This window comes from Geotrypetes seraphini, chromosome 1 (genome assembly GCF_902459505.1).
Source record: "Geotrypetes seraphini chromosome 1, aGeoSer1.1, whole genome shotgun sequence".
In the NCBI taxonomy this organism is placed as follows: domain Eukaryota; kingdom Metazoa; phylum Chordata; class Amphibia; order Gymnophiona; family Dermophiidae; genus Geotrypetes; species Geotrypetes seraphini.
This window is the reverse complement of record NC_047084.1, coordinates 483,808,501-483,829,917: the sequence shown is the minus strand read 5'-3', so window position 1 is coordinate 483,829,917 and position 21,417 is coordinate 483,808,501. Positions and strand designations below refer to the sequence as shown.

The 21,417-nt window shown below is 43.4% G+C and overlaps 14 non-coding genes across 14 annotated transcripts; all 14 read right to left on the bottom strand.

Annotated features, from left to right (window-relative positions):
• Window positions 1–978: 978 nt before the first annotated feature.
• Window positions 979–1,050, bottom strand: TRNAQ-CUG. The gene has a single exon. It is a non-coding gene; the product is annotated as a tRNA-Gln (tRNA).
• A 2,344-nt stretch (window positions 1,051–3,394) lies between these two features.
• Window positions 3,395–3,467, bottom strand: TRNAF-GAA. Its single transcript has one exon. It is a non-coding gene; the product is annotated as a tRNA-Phe (tRNA).
• Window positions 3,468–3,907: 440 nt separating this feature from the next.
• Window positions 3,908–3,979, bottom strand: TRNAQ-CUG. Its single transcript has one exon. It is a non-coding gene; the product is annotated as a tRNA-Gln (tRNA).
• A 398-nt stretch (window positions 3,980–4,377) lies between these two features.
• Window positions 4,378–4,450, bottom strand: TRNAF-GAA. The gene has a single exon. It is a non-coding gene; the product is annotated as a tRNA-Phe (tRNA).
• A 905-nt stretch (window positions 4,451–5,355) lies between these two features.
• On the bottom strand, window positions 5,356–5,428 carry TRNAF-GAA. Its single transcript has one exon. It is a non-coding gene; the product is annotated as a tRNA-Phe (tRNA).
• Window positions 5,429–11,379: 5,951 nt separating this feature from the next.
• TRNAF-GAA lies at window positions 11,380–11,452 on the bottom strand. The gene has a single exon. It is a non-coding gene; the product is annotated as a tRNA-Phe (tRNA).
• A 440-nt stretch (window positions 11,453–11,892) lies between these two features.
• Window positions 11,893–11,964, bottom strand: TRNAQ-CUG. The gene has a single exon. It is a non-coding gene; the product is annotated as a tRNA-Gln (tRNA).
• A 1,370-nt stretch (window positions 11,965–13,334) lies between these two features.
• On the bottom strand, window positions 13,335–13,407 carry TRNAF-GAA. The gene has a single exon. It is a non-coding gene; the product is annotated as a tRNA-Phe (tRNA).
• An 856-nt stretch (window positions 13,408–14,263) lies between these two features.
• TRNAF-GAA lies at window positions 14,264–14,336 on the bottom strand. The gene has a single exon. It is a non-coding gene; the product is annotated as a tRNA-Phe (tRNA).
• Window positions 14,337–14,776: 440 nt separating this feature from the next.
• TRNAQ-CUG lies at window positions 14,777–14,848 on the bottom strand. The gene has a single exon. It is a non-coding gene; the product is annotated as a tRNA-Gln (tRNA).
• A 1,369-nt stretch (window positions 14,849–16,217) lies between these two features.
• Window positions 16,218–16,290, bottom strand: TRNAF-GAA. The gene has a single exon. It is a non-coding gene; the product is annotated as a tRNA-Phe (tRNA).
• Window positions 16,291–19,096: 2,806 nt separating this feature from the next.
• TRNAF-GAA lies at window positions 19,097–19,169 on the bottom strand. The gene has a single exon. It is a non-coding gene; the product is annotated as a tRNA-Phe (tRNA).
• A 440-nt stretch (window positions 19,170–19,609) lies between these two features.
• On the bottom strand, window positions 19,610–19,681 carry TRNAQ-CUG. The gene has a single exon. It is a non-coding gene; the product is annotated as a tRNA-Gln (tRNA).
• A 1,369-nt stretch (window positions 19,682–21,050) lies between these two features.
• TRNAF-GAA lies at window positions 21,051–21,123 on the bottom strand. The gene has a single exon. It is a non-coding gene; the product is annotated as a tRNA-Phe (tRNA).
• Between the last annotated feature and the right edge of the window lie 294 nt (window positions 21,124–21,417).

Here is a 21,417-nt window from a genome sequence, read left to right as displayed (position 1 = left end):
AACAGGATCCATTGAGTTTTGAAGTCAGATTCGTGGAATCAGAGACCAGAATGCTAACCATTACACCATGGAACTAAAAACACGCATAGGTTTTGAAGGAATGTGATGCTGTATATCATATAATTGCCAGCCTCTCTTGATGCATTTCTTTCCATTTCTAATAATCCACCAAGGTTAATTCTCACTTTAATGCCTGAGCCTTTGGCCTTCATTTAAGGAATCCACAAACTAAAAATGATTTAGTGATAAATGCCAGGCAATATTGTTGCTAAAGATTTACCCAGAAAGTTCTATGTTATTGGATATCCTGTAACCGAGATCTGCCTCCTATAACAATACTTTCCTTCAGGGGGTCTAGCTACCTCAGCTGGGCTTGATCCCCTACTGTGCTCGAATGCTTTTGTTTATGGAGGTGGGCTGTACTATCTTGGGGGCCTTTTCTACTCTGTTAGGTGAGAAAAAGAATGCTGAAACCAAGGATTGAACCAGGGACCTTTAGATCTTCAGTCTAATGCTCTCCCAACTGAGCTATTTCAGCTGGTTTTGGTGGTTTTGCCCTTTGCCTCAACAGCTGCAAAATGTCTTCCTGTGAATATACTTTCTTTTCCAAAAAGAGAAGGCTATTTAAGACCAACGTTCTGCCCTCGCTCATCGAAAACTCTGATGGTCTACCTACACCAGAAATTCCAAAAGCCTCAGTGTCAGTGGGATTCATGCATAACACAGGAGTCAGAAAGCCAAAGAGTTACTGGTCGCCATCCATCCAAAAGTCATAAAGGCCATGAGTTACCTTCCTGGATGTTGCTTTCCTGGTATTGATCCTTTTTCCTTAAGGAAATCTATGCATACAAACCTACTTATCCAGGGTAGGGAAATGGTTTGCTACTCCTTCTTTCCAACCAGTTTCCATTGGTAAAGAACCTTGCCAATTTGCCTCTTAAAGTAGTTATTTCCCGACATTAAGCATTAAAGGAAAACAGGTTCCACTGAGATTTGAACTCAGATTCCTGGATTCAGAGTCCAGAGTGCTAACCATTACATCATGGAACCAACAACATATGTAAGTTTTGAAAGAATGGGATGCTGTACATCATACAATTGCTAGACTCTCTTAGAGCAATTCTTTCCATATCTAATAATCCACCAAGGTCACTTCTCACTTTTAATGCTTGCGCCTTCTGCCATCATTCAAGGAATCCCCAAGCTGAAAAGGATCTATTGAAGAATACTAGGCAATTTTATTGCTAAGGATTAAACCTGAAGGTACCATGTTGTTAGAACTATTGCAGCCGAGATCTGCCTCCTACAGCAATGCTTTCCTAGAGGGGGGGGTCTAGCTACCACAGCTGGGAACGATCCCCTACTGTGCTGGACTGCTTTTATGTATGGAGGTGGGCGGGGAATCTCTAGGGGGCCTTTTCTACTCTGTTAGGGGAGAAAAAGACTGTTGAAACCTGGATTTGAACCAGGGACCTTAAGATTTTCAGTCTAATTCTCTCCCAACTGAGCTATTTCAGCTGGTTTGGCGGTGTTGCCCTTTTCCTCAACAGCTGTAAAATGTCTTCCTGTGAATATACTTTCTTTTCCAAAAAGAGAAGGCTATTTAAGACCAACGTTCTGCCCTCGCTCATCGAAAACTCTCATGGTCTACCTACACCAGAAATTCCAAAAGCCTCAGTGTCAGTGGGATTCATGCATAACACAGGAGTCAGAAAGCCAAAGAGTTACTGGTCGCCATCCATCCAAAAGTCATAAAGGCCATGAGTTACCTTCCTGGATGTTGCTTTCCTGGTATTGATCCTTTTTCCTTAAGGAAATCTACGCATAGAAACGTACTTGTCCCAAGTAAAGAAAATGGTTTCTACTCCTTCTTTCCAACCAGTTTCCATTGGTAAAGGCCCTTCATAATTTTACTCTTAAAGTACCTATATCCCGCCATTTAGCTTTAAAGGAAAACAGGTTCCATTGAGTTTTGAAGTCAGATTCGTGGAATCAGAGACCAGAATGCTATCCATTACACCATGGAATTAAAAACACGCATAGGTTTTGAAGGAATGTGATGCTGTACATCATATAATTGCTAGCCTCTCTTGATGCAATTCTTTCCATTTCTAATAATCCACCAAAGTCAATACTAACTTTAATGCCTGAGCCTTTGGCCTTCATTTAAGGAATCACCAAACTAAAAATGATCTAGTGATAAATGCCAGGCAATTTTGTTGCTAAAGATTTACCCAGAAAGTTCTATGTTGTTGGATATCCTGTAACCGAGATCTGCCTCCTATAACAATACTTTCCTTCAAGGGGTATAGCTACCACAGCTGGAATTGATCCCGTACTGTGCTCGACTGCTTTTGTTTATGGAGGTGGGCTGATAATATCTTGGGGGCCTTTTCTACTCTGTTAGGGGAGAAAAAGAGTGCTGAAACCTAGGATTGAACCAGGGACCTTTAGATCTTCAGTCTAATGCTCTCCCAAATGATCTATTTCAGCTGGTTTGGTGGTTTTGCCCTTTGCCTCAATAGCTGCAAAATGTCTTCCTGTAAATATACTTCCTTCTCCAAAAAGAGAAGGCTATTTAAGACCAACGTTCTGCCCTCGCTCTTCGGAAACTCTGATGGTCTACCTACACCAGAAATTCCAAAAGCCTCAATGTCAGTGGTATTCATGCATAACATAGCAGTCCAAAAGCCAAATGGTCACTGGTCGTTATCCATCCAAAAGTCTTAAAGGCCATGAGTTACCTTCTTGGATGTTGCTTTCCTTGTACTGATCCTTTCTCCTTAAGGAAATCTACGCATACAAACTTACTTGTCCCGAGTAAAGAAAATGGTTTCTACTCCTTCTTTCCAACCAGTTTCCATTGGTAAAGGCCCTTTACAATTTGACTCTTAATGTACCTATATCCCACCATTTAGCTTTAAAGGAAAACAGGATCCATTGAGTTTTGAAGTCAGATTCGTGGAATCAGAGACCAGAATGCTAACCATTACACCATGGAACTAAAAACACGCATAGGTTTTGAAGGAATGTGATGCTGTATATCATATAATTGCCAGCCTCTCTTGATGCATTTCTTTCCATTTCTAATAATCCACCAAGGTTAATTCTCACTTTAATGCCTGAGCCTTTGGCCTTCATTTAAGGAATCCCCAAACTAAAATTGATCTAGTGATAAATGCCAGGCAATATTGTTGCTAAAGATTTACCCAGAAAGTTCTATGTTGTTGGATCTCCTGTAACCGAGATCTGCCTCCTATAACAATACTTTCCTTCAGGGGGTCTAGCTACCTCAGCTGGGATTGATCCCCTACTGTGCTCGAATGCTTTTGTTTATGGAGGTGGGCTGTAATATATTGGGGGCCTTTTCTACTCTGTTAGGTGAGAAAAAGAATGCTGAAACCTAGGATTGAACCAGGGACCTTTAGATCTTCAGTCTAATGCTCTCCCAACTGAGCTATTTCAGCTGGCTTTGGTGGTTTTGCCCTTTGCCTCAACAGCTGCAAAATGTCTTCCTGTGAATATACTTTCTTTTCCAAAAAGAGAAGGCTATTTAAGACCAACGTTCTGCCCTCGCTCATCGAAAACTCTGATGGTCTACCTACACCAGAAATTCCAAAAGCCTCAATGTCAGTGGTATTCATGCATAACATAGCAGTCCAAAAGCCAAATGGTCACTGGTCGTTATCCATCCAAAAGTCATAAATGCCATGGGTGACCTGCTTGGATTTTGCTTTTCTTATACTGATTCTTTTTCCTTAAGGAAATGTACGCATTCAAACCTACTTGTCCAGGGAAGGGAAATGGTTTGCTACTCATTCTTTCCAACCAGTTTCCATTGGTAAAGAACCTTGCCAATTTGCCTCTTAAAGTAGCTATTTCCCGACATTAAGCATTAAAGGAAAACAAGTTCCACTGAGATTTGAACTCAGATTCCTGGATTCAGAGTCCAGAGTGCTAACAATTACACCATGGAACCAACAACATATACAAGTTTTGAAAGAATGGGATGCTGTACATTATACAATTGCTAGACTCTCTTAAAGCAATTCTTTCCATATCTAATAATCCATCAAGGTCACTTCTCACTTTTAATGCTTGCGCCTTCTGCCATCATTCAAGGAATCCCCAAGCTGAAAAGGATCTATTGAAGAATGCTAGGAAATTTTATTGCTAAGGATTAATCCTGAAGGTACCATGTTGTTAGAACTACTGCAGCCGAGATCTGCCTCCTACAGCAATGCTTTCCTATAGGGGGGGGGGGTCTAGCTACCACAGCTGGGAACGATCCCCTACTGTTCTCGACTGCTTTTGTTTATGGAGGTGGGCTGATAATATCTTGGGGGCCTTTTCTACTCTGTTAGGGGAGAAAAAGAGTGCTGAAACCTGGGATTGAACCAGGGACCTTTAGATCTTCAGTCTAATGCTCTCCCAACTGAGCTATTTCAGCTGGTTTGGTGGTTTTGCCCTTTGCCTCAACAGCTGCAAAATGTCTTCCTGTAAATATATATTCTTCTCCAAAAAGAGAAGGCTATTTAAGACCAACGTTCTGCCCTCGCTCATCGGAAACTCTATCTCATGGTCTACCTACACCAGAAATTCCAAAAGCCTCAATGTCAGTGGTATTCATGCATAACATAGCAGTCCAAAAGCCAAATGGTCACTGGTCGTTATCCATCCAAAAGTCTTAAAGGCCATGAGTTACCTTCTTGGATGTTGCTTTCCTTGTACTGATCCTTTCTCCTTAAGGAAATCTACGCATACAAACTTACTTGTCCCGAGTAAAGAAAATGGTTTCTACTCCTTCTTTCCAACCAGTTTCCATTGGTAAAGGCCCTTTACAATTTGACTCTTAATGTACCTATATCCCACCATTTAGCTTTAAAGGAAAACAGGTTCCATTGAGTTTTGAAGTCAGATTCGTGGAATCAGAGACCAGAATGCTAACCATTACACCATGGAACTAAAAACACGCATAGGTTTTGAAGGAATGTGATGCTGTACATCATATAATTGCCAGCCTCTCTTGATGCATTTCTTTCCATTTCTAATAATCCACCAAGGTTAATTCTCACTTTAATGCCTGAGCCTTTGGCCTTCATTTAAGGAATCCCCAAACTAAAATTGATCTAGTGATAAATGCCAGGCAATATTGTTGCTAAAGATTTACCCAGAAAGTTCTATGTTGTTGGATCTCCTGTAACCGAGATCTGCCTCCTATAACAATACTTTCCTTCAGGGGGTCTAGCTACCTCAGCTGGGATTGATCCCCTACTGTGCTCGAATGCTTTTGTTTATGGAGGTGGGCTGTAATATCTTGGGGGCCTTTTCTACTCTGTTAGGTGAGAAAAAGACTGCTGAAACCTAGGATTGAACCAGGGACCTTTAGATCTTCAGTCTAATGCTCTCCCAACTGAGCTATTTCAGCTGGCTTGGAAGTTTTGCCCTTTGCCTCAGCAGCTGCAAAATGTCTTCCTGTGAATATACTTTATTTTCCAAAAAGAGAAGGGAGCCGGCGTGAAGAAGGTCGCCACAGCAGCCGCGTGGCTGAGGAAAAAAAAAAACAGCAGCAGCTTTTTTTTTCAGGGAGCCGGGAGAGGAGAGGTGCGGCGGTGAGGAGCGGGTAGCGGCGAGAGTTAGCTCCGCCCACCCGCGTCACCAGCCGCGACACCAGCGCAGGACTCCCCATTAAGAGAAGGGAGCCGGCGTGAAGAAGGTCGCCACAGCAGCCGCGTGGCTGAGGAAAAAAAAAAAAACAGCAGCAGCTTTTTTTTTCAGGGAGCCGGGAGAGGAGAGGTGCGGCGGTGAGGAGCGGGTAGCGGCGAGAGTTAGCTCCGCCCACCCGCGTCACCAGCCGCGACACCAGCGCAGGACTCCCCATTAAGAGGGGGGTGCCAACGGCGCGCGGCCGTTCGGTGCGCGGCGAATGCGAGCGGCAAAGGCGCTCGCCTTAGCGAGAGCGCCTTTGCGAAGGAGCCTTAGAAGGAGCACAGGCAGCCCAGCAGAGAACTCTAAACTTCTAACTTAAAAAAACAAACAAAAAAAAACAACAAAAAAAACCTTTTCTTCTGTTCCCATTCTTCTCTTCTCTCTCTATTCTTTCAGCTAGCTGCACGCCAAGCTAACTCACACTCAGCTAACCCCTTTCAGATACCCTCAGCTCTTAACTTCTTATTCTCTCAGACACCTAAATCTTTCATAATCTCGCACTAGCTCTCAGCAGGATTTTTTCTAACTCTCCTTTCTTTTTCTAATTTACTGACAGGCTGACCTAATTCACAACTTGAAAATGGCAGGGAGGACTAGAAGCGCCAAGGGTACAACCACATCCAGCATTCCAGTCACCATGGGGACCCTGGAGGAGATCACGGACGGCGAACGAAGGGAGGAGGACTCAGGGCGGTGGACAGAGGTCTCCGTGCAGACCGAATCCATCCCCCGACACTACACTACAGCCTCCACGCAGACAGAGGAGGCTGCTCAGCTGGACGGAGCCCTCATGCAAGAACTGCGGAGCCTCAGGGAGGAGGTGGTTCGCCTGAGAAGCATCCGAGAGGATGAAGCCTACATCGACGGAGTCGTTCAGGAGTTGTCCCAAATTACAGAGCAGACCCACGACAAGTCCATTCTTGAGACACCCAAATCATCAGTTTTGAAGCCAACATTTGGGTTACAGGAAATGGCTGGCGGCAATGACACCTGGCAGTTGGTGACCTCTTCCACAGTAAACATAGAAGATCCCCCCTCCTTTTTTCAATCTCTTCATCCTCTTCTTTTTCTCCCCAACAGGCCGGCCCTACATCAACCCCGCATCTCGTCCTGAAGAATAGATTCCAGATTCTTCAGGAAGAAGCTGCCGACAAGGTACAGGAGCAGGCCCAGCACGAAGAACTCGAAGAACAGGCCCAACACGCAACCCCATCTGCTGACCGACTTCCTCCTCCTCCACAACGGAAGAAGCGCAGAGTTATAGTCATTGGGGACTCCATGCTGATGGGCACCGAGGGACCAATCTGCAGACCGGATGCACAATCAAGAGAGGTTTGCTGTCTGCCTGGTGCCAAAATACGGGACATCACCACCAGCCTAGGGAAATTACTTACACCTCATGACCATTTTCCTATGCTTCTTATCCATATAGGTACGAATGACACTGCCAGGAACACCCCAGAAACCATCGCCAGAGACTTCGGAGCCTTGGGTGAGAGGCTGAAGCAGACAAGTGCGCAGGTAGTCTTCTCATCAATCCTACCAGTTAGAGGCAAGGGAAGAGCCAGAGATGAATGCATCCTGAGAACGAACGAATGGCTACGAGGATGGTGTCGAGATATGAACTTCGGATTCCTGGATCATAGAGAGGCGCTGCAAGGACTACAGGGACCAGACGGACTCCATTTGACCAGCAGAGGTAAGAACATCTTCGGACACCGACTAGCCCGCCTACTTCGCAGGGCTTTAAACTAGGTAAGTTGGGGGAGGGGACCTACTCATATACTGGGGTGGAAAGGAACTATCCTGATGGGACGAGTCGACACTCAGATTCCGAGGTAAGGACCCAATATGCAAACAGTTCTCTTGGAGCCACACAGACTCGGTCAGGAATAGCCTTACAGGGACTCAGCAAACACAAAGTGTGGAGGGCCATGTATGTTAATGCACACAGTTTAGGCAATAAAATTATAGAACTAGAAACTGAAATAAGGGATGCCAACCTGGACGTGGTGGCAATATCCGAGACTTGGTTCACTGACGCACATGGGTGGGATATGGCTATACCGGGGTACAATCTACTTCGTCAGGACAGAGAGGGCAGGTTAGATGGAGGGGTAGCACTATACATTAAGGAAGACATCAAAACTACCAGGATCACTGATGTCAAGTATACCGGGGAGTCCCTCTGGGTTAACCTGGCACGAGGTAGTAAAAAATGCCTGTATCTTGGTGTGGTATACAGACCTCCAAGACAACCGGAAAACATGGACGCAGAATTAATTGAAGACATAGAGAATATAACTCTACGGGGTGACACTGTGCTGCTAGGGGACTTCAATATGCCTGACGCAGACTGGAACACATTTTCAGCAGCAACCAGCAGCAGCAGGAGGCTTCTGAACTCCATAAAAGGAGTACATCTCAGACAGATGGTAACGGAGCCCACTAGGGCCCAGACGATCCTAGACCTGGTACTCACAAACGGGGAAAGCATCTCAGAGGTCTCGGTAGGAGATACGCTAGCCTCCAGCGACCATAACATGGTATGGTTCAACATTGGGAAAGGATCCCCTAAATCAACCACAAAAACAAAGGTGCTCAACTTTCGGGGCGCCAACTTCGCACGTATGGGAGATCACGTTCATCAGACGCTACAGGACCAAGCAGAGACCGGAAATGTGGAAACTATGTGGTCGTACCTGAAATCATCCATACACGAAGCAACTAATCGCTACATAAAATCAGTAGATAAACGGCAAAGAAACAACAAACCCCAATGGTTCACTGAAGAGATCTCACTCCTCATTAAGGAGAAGAAAAAAGCATTTCTTTCCTACAAACGCACCCAGAGAAGAGAAACTAAAGTAGAATATAAGACCAGATCGGCAGCGGTCAAAACAGCAGTTAGGGAGGCAAAACGTCGAGTGGAGGAAGCTCTGGCAAAAAACATTAAAAAAGGGGACAAAGCCTTCTTTAGGTATATCAGCGATAGGAAAAGGAACACAGACAGTATAGTACGCCTTAGACAACCGGACGGAAACTACGCGGTGGCGGATTCAGAAAAAGCAGAACTACCAAATGAATATTTCTGCTCAGTCTTCACCTGCGAAGCACCGGGACACGGACCACAATTGATGATAATACAAGACGTGGATGACCCGTTTCAGAACGTTGAGTTCACTCCTGGGGACGTCTACAACGAACTGGCAAGGCTAAAGGTAAACAAGGCCATGGGACCGGACAATTTACACCCAAGAGTGCTCAGAGAATTGAGAGATGTCCTGGCAGAACCGTTGGCGGTGCTCTTCAATCTCTCACTAAGTACGGGGAAAGTTCCGTTGGACTGGAAAACAGCCAATGTCGTTCCTCTACATAAAAAGGGTTGCAAGGCTGAGGCTGCGAACTATAGACCGGTAAGCCTCACCTCAATAGTGTGCAAACTCATGGAAACACTAATTAAGTATAAATTAGATACGATCCTGAACGAGGGAAATCTCCGGGATCCCAGCCAACATGGATTCACCAAGGGTAGGTCATGCCAGTCCAATCTAATAAGCTTCTTTGACTGGGTAACAAGAAGACTAGACTCAGGAGAGTCCTTGGACGTCGTGTACCTGGACTTCAGCAAAGCGTTTGACAGCGTCCCACACCGCAGGCTGCTGAACAAGATGAATTCTATGGGATTAGGAGAGACTCTAACTGCATGGGTTAAAGATTGGCTTAGTGGCAGACTTCAGAGGGTGGTGGTCAACGGTACCCTTTCTAAAATGTCAGAGGTGACCAGCGGAGTACCACAGGGTTCGGTCCTGGGCCCACTCCTCTTCAACATATTCATTAGGGATCTGACTCAAGGGCTCCAAGGCAAGGTAACCTTATTCGCTGATGACGCCAAACTATGCAATGTAGTAAACGGCTATAATCTTCAGGATGCTATGGAGCAAGACCTGCGTACTTTAGAAAGTTGGTCCTTGATCTGGCAGCTGGGCTTCAACGCCAAGAAATGTAAGGTCATGCATCTCGGCAACGGAAATCCTTGCAGAACTTACACCCTGAATGGAGAAACTTTAACTAGGACTACGGCAGAACGAGACTTAGGACTAATCATCAGTGCTGACATGAAAGCAGCCACTCAAGTGGAGAAGGCTTCATCTAAAGCACGGCAAATGATAGGCTGTATCAAGAGAAGCTTCGTCAACAGGAAACCTGAAGTCATGATGCCACTGTACAGAGCCATGGTGAGACCGCATCTGGAATACTGTGTTCAATTCTGGAGGCCACATTACCGTAAGGATGTGCTCAGAGTTGAATCGGTTCAGCGGATGGCCACCAGGATGGTCTCGGGGCTAAAGGGTCTCCCGTACGAAGAAAGACTGAGCAAATTGCAGCTCTACACTCTCGAGGAGCGTAGGGAGAGGGGAGACATGATTGAGACATTTAAGTACATCACGGGACGGGTAGAGGTGGAAGATGATATCTTTCTTCTCAGGGGACCCTCGACCACAAGAGGACATCCGCTCAAGCTCAGGGGAGGGAAGTTTCGTGGAGACACCAGGAAATACTTCTTCACGGAGAGAGTGATTGAGCATTGGAACGAGCTTCCAGTGCAGGTGGTCGAGGCACGCAGCATCTCAGACTTCAAGAACAAATGGGATACCTATGTGGGATCCCTACGAGGTCATGCCAAGGGTTAGGGTCACTAGGACTGAATGAGCGGGTCAGTAGAGTGACAGTATAATTACAATTATTCTTTAGGGGGTCAGTAGATTTAAGAGGGTGGGTAAATAGTGTGGGCAGACTTGATGGGCTATGGCCCTTATCTGCCGTCATCTTTCTATGTTTCTATGTTTCTATTTAAAACCAACGTTCTGCCCTCGCTCATCGGAAACTCTGATGGTCTACCTACACCAGAAATTCCAAAAGCCTCATTGTCAGTGGGATTCATGCATAACACAGGAGTCAGAAAGCCAAAGGGTCACTGGTCGTCATCCATCCAAAAGTCTTAAAGGCCATGAGTTACCTTCTTGGATGTTGCATTCCTTGTACTGATCCTTTCTCCTTAAGGAAATCTACGCATACAAACTTACTTGTCCCGAGTAAAGAAAATGGTTTCTACTCCTTCTTTCCAACCAGTTTCCATTGGTAAAGGCCCTTTACAATTTGACTCTTAATGTACCTATATCCCACCATTTAGCTTTAAAGGAAAACAGGTTCCATTGAGTTTTGAAGTCAGATTCGTGGAATCAGAGACCAGAATGCTAACCATTACACCATGGAACTAAAAACACGCATAGGTTTTGAAGGAATGTGATGCTGTACATCATATAATTGCCAGCCTCTCTTGATGCATTTCTTTCCATTTCTAATAATCCACCAAGGTTAATTCTCACTTTAATGCCTGAGCCTTTGGCCTTCATTTAAGGAATCCCCAAACTAAAATTGATCTAGTGATAAATGCCAGGCAATATTGTTGCTAAAGATTTACCCAGAAAGTTCTATGTTGTTGGATCTCCTGTAACCGAGATCTGCCTCTTATAACAATACTTTCCTTCAGGGGGTCTAGCTACCTCAGCTGGGATTGATCCCCTACTGTGCTCGAATGCTTTTGTTTATGGAGGTGGGCTGTAATATCTTGGGGGCCTTTTCTACTCTGTTAGGTGAGAAAAAGAATGCTGAAACCTAGGATTGAACCAGGGACCTTTAGATCTTCAGTCTAATGCTCTCCCAACTGAGCTATTTCAGCTGGTTTTGGTGGTTTTGCCCTTTGCCTCAACAGCTGCAAAATGTCTTCCTGTGAATATACTTTCTTTTCCAAAAAGAGAAGGCTATTTAAGACCAACGTTCTGCCCTCGCTCATCGAAAACTCTGATGGTCTACCTACACCAGAAATTCCAAAAGCCTCAGTGTCAGTGGGATTTATGCATAACACAGGAGTCTGAAAGCCAAAGAGTTACTGGTCGCCATCCATCCAAAAGTCATAAAGGCCATGAGTTACCTTCCTGGATGTTGCTTTCCTGGTATTGATCCTTTTTCCTTAAGGAAATCTATGCATACAAACCTACTTATCCAGGGTAGGGAAATGGTTTGCTACTCCTTCTTTCCAACCAGTTTCCATTGGTAAAGAACCTTGCCAATTTGCCTCTTAAAGTAGTTATTTCCCGACATTAAGCATTAAAGGAAAACAGGTTCCACTGAGATTTGAACTCAGATTCCTGGATTCAGAGTCCAGAGTGCTAACCATTACACCATGGAACCAACAACATATGTAAGTTTTGAAAGAATGGGATGCTGTACATCATACAATTGCTAGACTCTCTTAGAGCAATTCTTTCCATATCTAATAATCCACCAAGGTCACTTCTCACTTTTAATGCTTGCGCCTTCTGCCATCATTCAAGGAATCCCCAAGCTGAAAAGGATCTATTGAAGAATGCTAGGCAATTTTATTGCTAAGGATTAAACCTGAAGGTACCATGTTGTTAGAACTATTGCAGCCGAGATCTGCCTCCTACAGCAATGCTTTCCTAGAGGGGGGGGTCTAGCTACCACAGCTGGGAACGATCCCCTACTGTGCTGGACTGCTTTTGTGTATGGAGGTGGGCGGGGAATCTCTAGGGGGCCTTTTCTACTCTGTTAGGGGAGAAAAAGACTGCTGAAACCTGGATTTGAACCAGGGACCTTAAGATTTTCAGTCTAATTCTATCCCAACTGAGCTATTTCAGCTGGTTTGGCGGTGTTGCCCTTTTCCTCAACAGCTGTAAAATGTCTTCCTGTGAATATACTTTCTTTTCCAAAAAGAGAAGGCTATTTAAGACTAACGTTCTGCCCTCGCTCATCGAAAACTCTGATGGTCTACCTACACCAGAAATTCCAAAAGCCTCAGTGTCAGTGGGATTCATGCATAACAAAGGAGTCAGAAAGCCAAAGAGTTACTGGTCGCCATCCATCCAAAAGTCATAAAGGCCATGACTTACCTTCCTGGATGTTGCTTTCCTGGTATTGATCCTTTTTCCTTAAGGAAATCTACGCATACAAACGTACTTGTCCCAAGTAAAGAAAATGGTTTCTACTCCTTCTTTCCAACCAGTTTCCATTGGTAAAGGCCCTTCATAATTTTACTCTTAAAGTACCTATATCCCGCCATTTAGCTTTAAAGGAAAACAGGTTCCATTGAGTTTTAAAGTCAGATTCGTGGAATCAGAGACCAGAATGCTATCCATTACACCATGGAATTAAAAACACGCATAGGTTTTGAAGGAACATGATGCTGTACATCATTTAATTGCTAGCCTCTCTTGATGCAATTCTTTCCATTTCTAATAATCCACCAAAGTCAATTCTAACTTTAATGCCTGAGCCTTTGGCCTTCATTTAAGGAATCACCAAACTAAAAATGATCTAGTGATAAATGCCAGGCAATTTTGTTGCTAAAGATTTACCCAGAAAGTTCTATGTTGTTGGATATCCTGTAACCGAGATCTGCCTCCTATAACAATACTTTCCTTCAAGGGGTATAGCTACCACAGCTGGGATTGATCCCGTACTGTGCTCGACTGCTTTTGTTTATGGAGGTGGGCTGATAATATCTTGGGGGCCTTTTCTACTCTGTTAGGGGAGAAAAAGACTGCTGAAACCTGGGAATGAACCAGGGACCTTTAGATCTTCAGTCTAATGCTCTCCCAACTGAGCTATTTCAGCTGGTTTGGTGGTTTTGCCCTTTGCCTCAATAGCTGCAAAATGTCTTCCTGTAAATATACTTTCTTCTCCAAAAAGAGAAGGCTATTTAAGACCAACGTTCTGCCCTCGCTCATCGGAAACTCTGATGGTCTACCTACACCAGAAATTCCAAAAGCCTCATTGTCAGTGGGATTCATGCATAACACAGGAGTCAGAAAGCCAAAGGGTCACTGGTCGTCATCCATCCAAAAGTCTTAAAGGCCATGAGTTACCTTCTTGGATGTTGCATTCCTTGTACTGATCCTTTCTCCTTAAGGAAATCTACGCATACAAACTTACTTGTCCCGAGTAAAGAAAATGGTTTCTACTCCTTCTTTCCAACCAGTTTCCATTGGTAAAGGCCCTTTACAATTTGACTCTTAATGTACCTATATCCCACCATTTAGCTTTAAAGGAAAACAGGTTCCATTGAGTTTTGAAGTCAGATTCGTGGAATCAGAGACCAGAATGCTAACCATTACACCATGGAACTAAAAACACGCATAGGTTTTGAAGGAATGTGATGCTGTACATCATATAATTGCCAGCCTCTCTTGATGCATTTCTTTCCATTTCTAATAATCCACCAAGGTCAATTCTCACTTTAATGCCTGAGCCTTTGGCCTTCATTTAAGGAATCCACAAACTAAAAATGATCTAGTGATAAATGCCAGGCAATATTGTTGCTAAAGATTTGCCCAGAAAGTTCTATGTTATTGGATATCCTGTAACCGAGATCTGCCTCCTATAACAATACTTTCCTTCAGGGGGTCTAGCTACCTCAGGTGGGATTGAATATCTTGGGGGCCTTTTCTACTCTGTTAGGTGAGAAAAAGAATGCTGAAACCTAGGATTGAACCAGGGACCTTTAGATCTTCAGTCTAATGCTCTCCCAACTAAGCTATTTCAGCTGGTTTTGGTGGTTTTGCCCTTTGCCTCAACAGCTGCAAAATGTCTTCCTGTGAATATACTTTCTTTTCCAAAAAGAGAAGGCTATTTAAGACCAACGTTCTGCCCTCGCTCATCGAAAACTCTGATGGTCTACCTACACCAGAAATTCCAAAAGCCTCAGTGTCAGTGGGATTCATGCATAACACAGGAGTCAGAAAGCCAAAGAGTTACTGGTCGCCATCCATCCAAAAGTCATAAAGGCCATGAGTTACCTTCCTGGATGTTACTTTCCTGGTATTGATCCTTTTTCCTTAAGGAAATCTATGCATACAAACCTACTTATCCAGGGTAGGGAAATGGTTTGCTACTCCTTCTTTCCAACCAGTTTCCATTGGTAAAGAACCTTGCCAATTTGCCTCTTAAAGTAGTTATTTCCCGACATTAAGCATTAAAGGAAAACAGGTTCCACTGAGATTTGAACTCAGATTCCTGGATTCAGAGTCCAGAGTGCTAACCATTACACCATGGAACCAACAACATATGTAAGTTTTGAAAGAATGGGATGCTGTACATCATACAATTGCTAGACTCTCTTAGAGCAATTCTTTCCATATCTAATAATCCACCAAGGTCACTTCTCACTTTTAATGCTTGCGCCTTCTGCCATCATTCAAGGAATCCCCAAGCTGAAAAGGATCTATTGAAGAATGCTAGGCAATTTTATTGCTAAGGATTAAACCTGAAGGTACCATGTTGTTAGAACTATTGCAGCCGAGATCTGCCTCCTACAGCAATGCTTTCCTAGAGGGGGGGTCTAGCTACCACAGCTGGGATTGATCCCCTACTGTGCTGGACTGCTTTTGTGTATGGAGATGGGCGGGGAATCTCTAGGGGCCCTTTTCTACTCTGTTAGGGGAGAAAAAGACTGTTGAAACCTGGATTTGAACCAGGGACCTTAAGATTTTCAGTCTAATTCTCTCCCAACTGAGCTATTTCAGCTGGTTTGGCGGTGTTGCCCTTTTCCTCTACAGCTGTAAAATGTCTTCCTGTGAATATACTTTCTTTTCCAAAAAGAGAAGGCTATTTAAGACCAACGTTCTGCCCTCGCTCATCGAAAACTCTGATGGTCTACCTACACCAGAAATTCCAAAAGCCTCAGTGTCAGTGGGATTCATGCATAACACAGGAGTCAGAAAGCCAAAGAGTTACTGGTCGCCATCCATCCAAAAGTCATAAAGGCCATGAGTTACCTTCCTGGATGTTGCTTTCCTGGTATTGATCCTATTTCCTTAAGGAAATCTACGCATACAAACGTACTTGTCCCAAGTAAAGAAAATGGTTTCTACTCCTTCTTTCCAACCAGTTTCCATTGGTAAAGGCCCTTCATAATTTTACTCTTAAAGTACCTATATCCCGCCATTTAGCTTTAAAGGAAAACAGGTTCCATTGAGTTTTGAACTCAGATTCGTGGAATCAGAGACCAGAATGCTATCCATTACACCATGGAATTAAAAACACACATAGGTTTTGAAGGAATGTGATGCTGTACATCATATAATTGCTAGCCTCTCTTGATGCAATTCTTTCCATTTCTAATAATCCACCAAAGTCAATTCTAACTTTAATGCCTGAGCCTTTGGCCTTCATTTAAGGAATCACCAAACTAAAAATGATCTAGTGATAAATGCCAGGCAATTTTGTTGCTAAAGATTTACCCAGAAAGTTCTATGTTGTTGGATATCCTGTAACCGAGATCTGCCTCCTATAACAATACTTTCCTTCAAGGGGTATAGCTACCACAGCTGGGATTGATCCCGTACTGTGCTCGACTGCTTTTGTTTATGGAGGTGGGCTGATAATATCTTGGGGGCCTTTTCTACTCTGTTAGGGGAGAAAAAGAGTGCTGAAACCTGGGATTGAACCAGGGACCTTTAGATCTTCAGTCTAATGCTCTCCCAACTGAGCTATTTCAGCTGGTTTGGTGGTTATGCCCTTTGCCTCAATAGCTGCAAAATGTCTTCCTGTAAATATACTTTCTTCTCCAAAAAGAGAAGGCTATTTAAAACCAACGTTCTGCCCTCGCTCATCGGAAACTCTGATGGTCTACCTACACCAGAAATTCCAAAAGCCTCATTGTCAGTGGGATTCATGCATAACACAGGAGTCAGAAAGCCAAAGGGTCACTGGTCGTCATCCATCCAAAAGTCTTAAAGGCCATGAGTTACCTTCTTGGATGTTGCATTCCTTGTACTGATCCTTTCTCCTTAAGGAAATCTACGCATACAAACTTACTTGTCCCGAGTAAAGAAAATGGTTTCTACTCCTTCTTTCCAACCAGTTTCCATTGGTAAAGGCCCTTTACAATTTGACTCTTAATGTACCTATATCCCACCATTTAGCTTTAAAGGAAAACAGGATCCATTGAGTTTTGAAGTCAGATTCGTGGAATCAGAGACCAGAATGCTAACCATTACACCATGGAACTAAAAACACGCATAGGTTTTGAAGGAATGTGATGCTGTATATCATATAATTGCCAGCCTCTCTTGATGCATTTCTTTCCATTTCTAATAATCCACCAAGGTTAATTCTCACTTTAATGCCTGAGCCTTTGGCCTTCATTTAAGGAATCCACAAACTAAAAATGATTTAGTGATAAATGCCAGGCAATATTGTTGCTAAAGATTTACCCAGAAAGTTCTATGTTATTGGATATCCTGTAACCGAGATCTGCCTCCTATAACAATACTTTCCTTCAGGGGGTCTAGCTACCTCAGCTGGGCTTGATCCCCTACTGTGCTCGAATGCTTTTGTTTATGGAGGTGGGCTGTACTATCTTGGGGGCCTTTTCTACTCTGTTAGGTGAGAAAAAGAATGCTGAAACCTAGGATTGAACCAGGGACCTTTAGATCTTCAGTCTAATGCTCTCCCTACTGAGCTATTTCAGCTGGTTTTGGTGGTTTTGCCCTTTGCCTCAACAGCTGCAAAATGTCTTCCTGTGAATATACTTTCTTTTCCAAAAAGAGAAGGCTATTTAAGACCAACGTTCTGCCCTCGCTCATCGAAAACTCTGATGGTCTACCTACACCAGAAATTCCAAAAGCCTCAGTGTCAGTGGGATTCATGCATAACACAGGAGTCAGAAAGCCAAAGAGTTACTGGTCGCCATCCATCCAAAAGTCATAAAGGCCAAGAGTTACCTTCCTGGATGTTGCTTTCCTGGTATTGATCCTTTTTCCTTAAGGAAATCTATACATACAAACCTACTTGTCCAGGGTAGGGAAATGGTTTGCTACTCCTTCTTTCCAACCAGTTTCCATTGGTAAAGGCCCTTCATAATTTTACTCTTAAAGTACCTATATCCCGCCATTTAGCTTTAAAGGAAAACAGGTTCCATTGAGTTTTAAAGTCAGATTCGTGGAATCAGAGACCAGAATGCTATCCATTACACCATGGAATTAAAAACACGCATAGGTTTTGAAGGAACATGATGCTGTACATCATTTAATTGCTAGCCTCTCTTGATGCAATTCTTTCCATTTCTAATAATCCACCAAAGTCAATTCTAACTTTAATGCCTGAGCCTTTGGCCTTCATTTAAGGAATCACCAAACTAAAAATGATCTAGTGATAAATGCCAGGCAATTTTGTTGCTAAAGATTTACCCAGAAAGTTCTATGTTGTTGGATATCCTGTAACCGAGATCTGCCTCCTATAACAATACTTTCCTTCAAGGGGTATAGCTACCACAGCTGGGATTGATCCCGTACTGTGCTCGACTGCTTTTGTTTATGGAGGTGGGCTGATAATATCTTGGGGGCCTTTTCTACTCTGTTAGGGGAGAAAAAGACTGCTGAAACCTGGGAATGAACCAGGGACCTTTAGATCTTCAGTCTAATGCTCTCCCAACTGAGCTATTTCAGCTGGTTTGGTGGTTTTGCCCTTTGCCTCAATAGCTGCAAAATGTCTTCCTGTAAATATACTTTCTTCTCCAAAAAGAGAAGGCTATTTAAGACCAACGTTCTGCCCTCGCTCATCGGAAACTCTGATGGTCTACCTACACCAGAAATTCCAAAAGCCTCATTGTCAGTGGGATTCATGCATAACACAGGAGTCAGAAAGCCAAAGGGTCACTGGTCGTCATCCATCCAAAAGTCTTAAAGGCCATGAGTTACCTTCTTGGATGTTGCATTCCTTGTACTGATCCTTTCTCCTTAAGGAAATCTACGCATACAAACTTACTTGTCCCGAGTAAAGAAAATGGTTTCTACTCCTTCTTTCCAACCAGTTTCCATTGGTAAAGGCCCTTTACAATTTGACTCTTAATGTACCTATATCCCACCATTTAGCTTTAAAGGAAAAAAGGTTCCATTGAGTTTTGAAGTCAGATTCGTGGAATCAGAGACCAGAATGCTAACCATTACACCATGGAACTAAAAACACGCATAGGTTTTGAAGGAATGTGATGCTGTACATCATATAATTGCCAGCCTCTCTTGATGCATTTCTTTCCATTTCTAATAATCCACCAAGGTCAATTCTCACTTTAATGCCTGAGCCTTTGGCCTTCATTTAAGGAATCCACAAACTAAAAATGATCTAGTGATAAATGCCAGGCAATATTGTTGCTAAAGATTTGCCCAGAAAGTTCTATGTTATTGGATATCCTGTAACCGAGATCTGCCTCCTATAACAATACTTTCCTTCAGGGGGTCTAGCTACCTCAGGTGGGATTGAATATCTTGGGGGCCTTTTCTACTCTGTTAGGTGAGAAAAAGAATGCTGAAACCTAGGATTGAACCAGGGACCTTTAGATCTTCAGTCTAATGCTCTCCCAACTAAGCTATTTCAGCTGGTTTTGGTGGTTTTGCCCTTTGCCTCAACAGCTGCAAAATGTCTTCCTGTGAATATACTTTCTTTTCCAAAAAGAGAAGGCTATTTAAGACCAACGTTCTGCCCTCGCTCATCGAAAACTCTGATGGTCTACCTACACCAGAAATTCCAAAAGCCTCAGTGTCAGTGGGATTCATGCATAACACAGGAGTCAGAAAGCCAAAGAGTTACTGGTCGCCATCCATCCAAAAGTCATAAAGGCCATGAGTTACCTTCCTGGATGTTACTTTCCTGGTATTGATCCTTTTTCCTTAAGGAAATCTATGCATACAAACCTACTTATCCAGGGTAGGGAAATGGTTTGCTACTCCTTCTTTCCAACCAGTTTCCATTGGTAAAGAACCTTGCCAATTTGCCTCTTAAAGTAGTTATTTCCCGACATTAAGCATTAAAGGAAAACAGGTTCCACTGAGATTTGAACTCAGATTCCTGGATTCAGAGTCCAGAGTGCTAACCATTACACCATGGAACCAACAACATATGTAAGTTTTGAAAGAATGGGATGCTGTACATCATACAATTGCTAGACTCTCTTAGAGCAATTCTTTCCATATCTAATAATCCACCAAGGTCACTTCTCACTTTTAATGCTTGCGCCTTCTGCCATCATTCAAGGAATCCCCAAGCTGAAAAGGATCTATTGAAGAATGCTAGGCAATTTTATTGCTAAGGATTAAACCTGAAGGTACCATGTTGTTAGAACTATTGCAGCCGAGATCTGCCTCCTACAGCAATGCTTTCCTAGAGGGGGGGTCTAGCTACCACAGCTGGGATTGATCCCCTACTGTGCTGGACTGCTTTTGTGTATGGAGATGGGCGGGGAATCTCTAGGGGCCCTTTTCTACTCTGTTAGGGGAGAAAAAGACTGTTGAAACCTGGATTTGAACCAGGGACCTTAAGATTTTCAGTCTAATTCTCTCCCAACTGAGCTATTTCAGCTGGTTTGGCGGTGTTGCCCTTTTCCTCTACAGCTGTAAAATGTCTTCCTGTGAATATACTTTCTTTTCCAAAAAGAGAAGGCTATTTAAGACCAACGTTCTGCCCTCGCTCATCGAAAACTCTGATGGTCTACCTACACCAGAAATTCCAAAAGCCTCAGTGTCAGTGGGATTCATGCATAACACAGGAGTCAGAAAGCCAAAGAGTTACTGGTCGCCATCCATCCAAAAGTCATAAAGGCCATGAGTTACCTTCCTGGATGTTGCTTTCCTGGTATTGATCCTATTTCCTTAAGGAAATCTACGCATACAAACGTACTTGTCCCAAGTAAAGAAAATGGTTTCTACTCCTTCTTTCCAACCAGTTTCCATTGGTAAAGGCCCTTCATAATTTTACTCTTAAAGTACCTATATCCCGCCATTTAGCTTTAAAGGAAAACAGGTTCCATTGAGTTTTGAACTCAGATTCGTGGAATCAGAGACCAGAATGCTATCCATTACACCATGGAATTAAAAACACACATAGGTTTTGAAGGAATGTGATGCTGTACATCATATAATTGCTAGCCTCTCTTGATGCAATTCTTTCCATTTCTAATAATCCACCAAAGTCAATTCTAACTTTAATGCCTGAGCCTTTGGCCTTCATTTAAGGAATCACCAAACTAAAAATGATCTAGTGATAAATGCCAGGCAATTTTGTTGCTAAAGATTTACCCAGAAAGTTCTATGTTGTTGGATATCCTGTAACCGAGATCTGCCTCCTATAACAATACTTTCCTTCAAGGGGTATAGCTACCACAGCTGGGATTGATCCCGTACTGTGCTCGACTGCTTTTGTTTATGGAGGTGGGCTGATAATATCTTGGGGGCCTTTTCTACTCTGTTAGGGGAGAAAAAGAGTGCTGAAACCTGGGATTGAACCAGGGACCTTTAGATCTTCAGTCTAATGCTCTCCCAACTGAGCTATTTCAGCTGGTTTGGTGGTTATGCCCTTTGCCTCAATAGCTGCAAAATGTCTTCCTGTAAATATACTTTCTTCTCCAAAAAGAGAAGGCTATTTAAAACCAACGTTCTGCCCTCGCTCATCGGAAACTCTGATGGTCTACCTACACCAGAAATTCCAAAAGCCTCATTGTCAGTGGGATTCATGCATAACACAGGAGTCAGAAAGCCAAAGGGTCACTGGTCGTCATCCATCCAAAAGTCTTAAAGGCCATGAGTTACCTTCTTGGATGTTGCATTCCTTGTACTGATCCTTTCTCCTTAA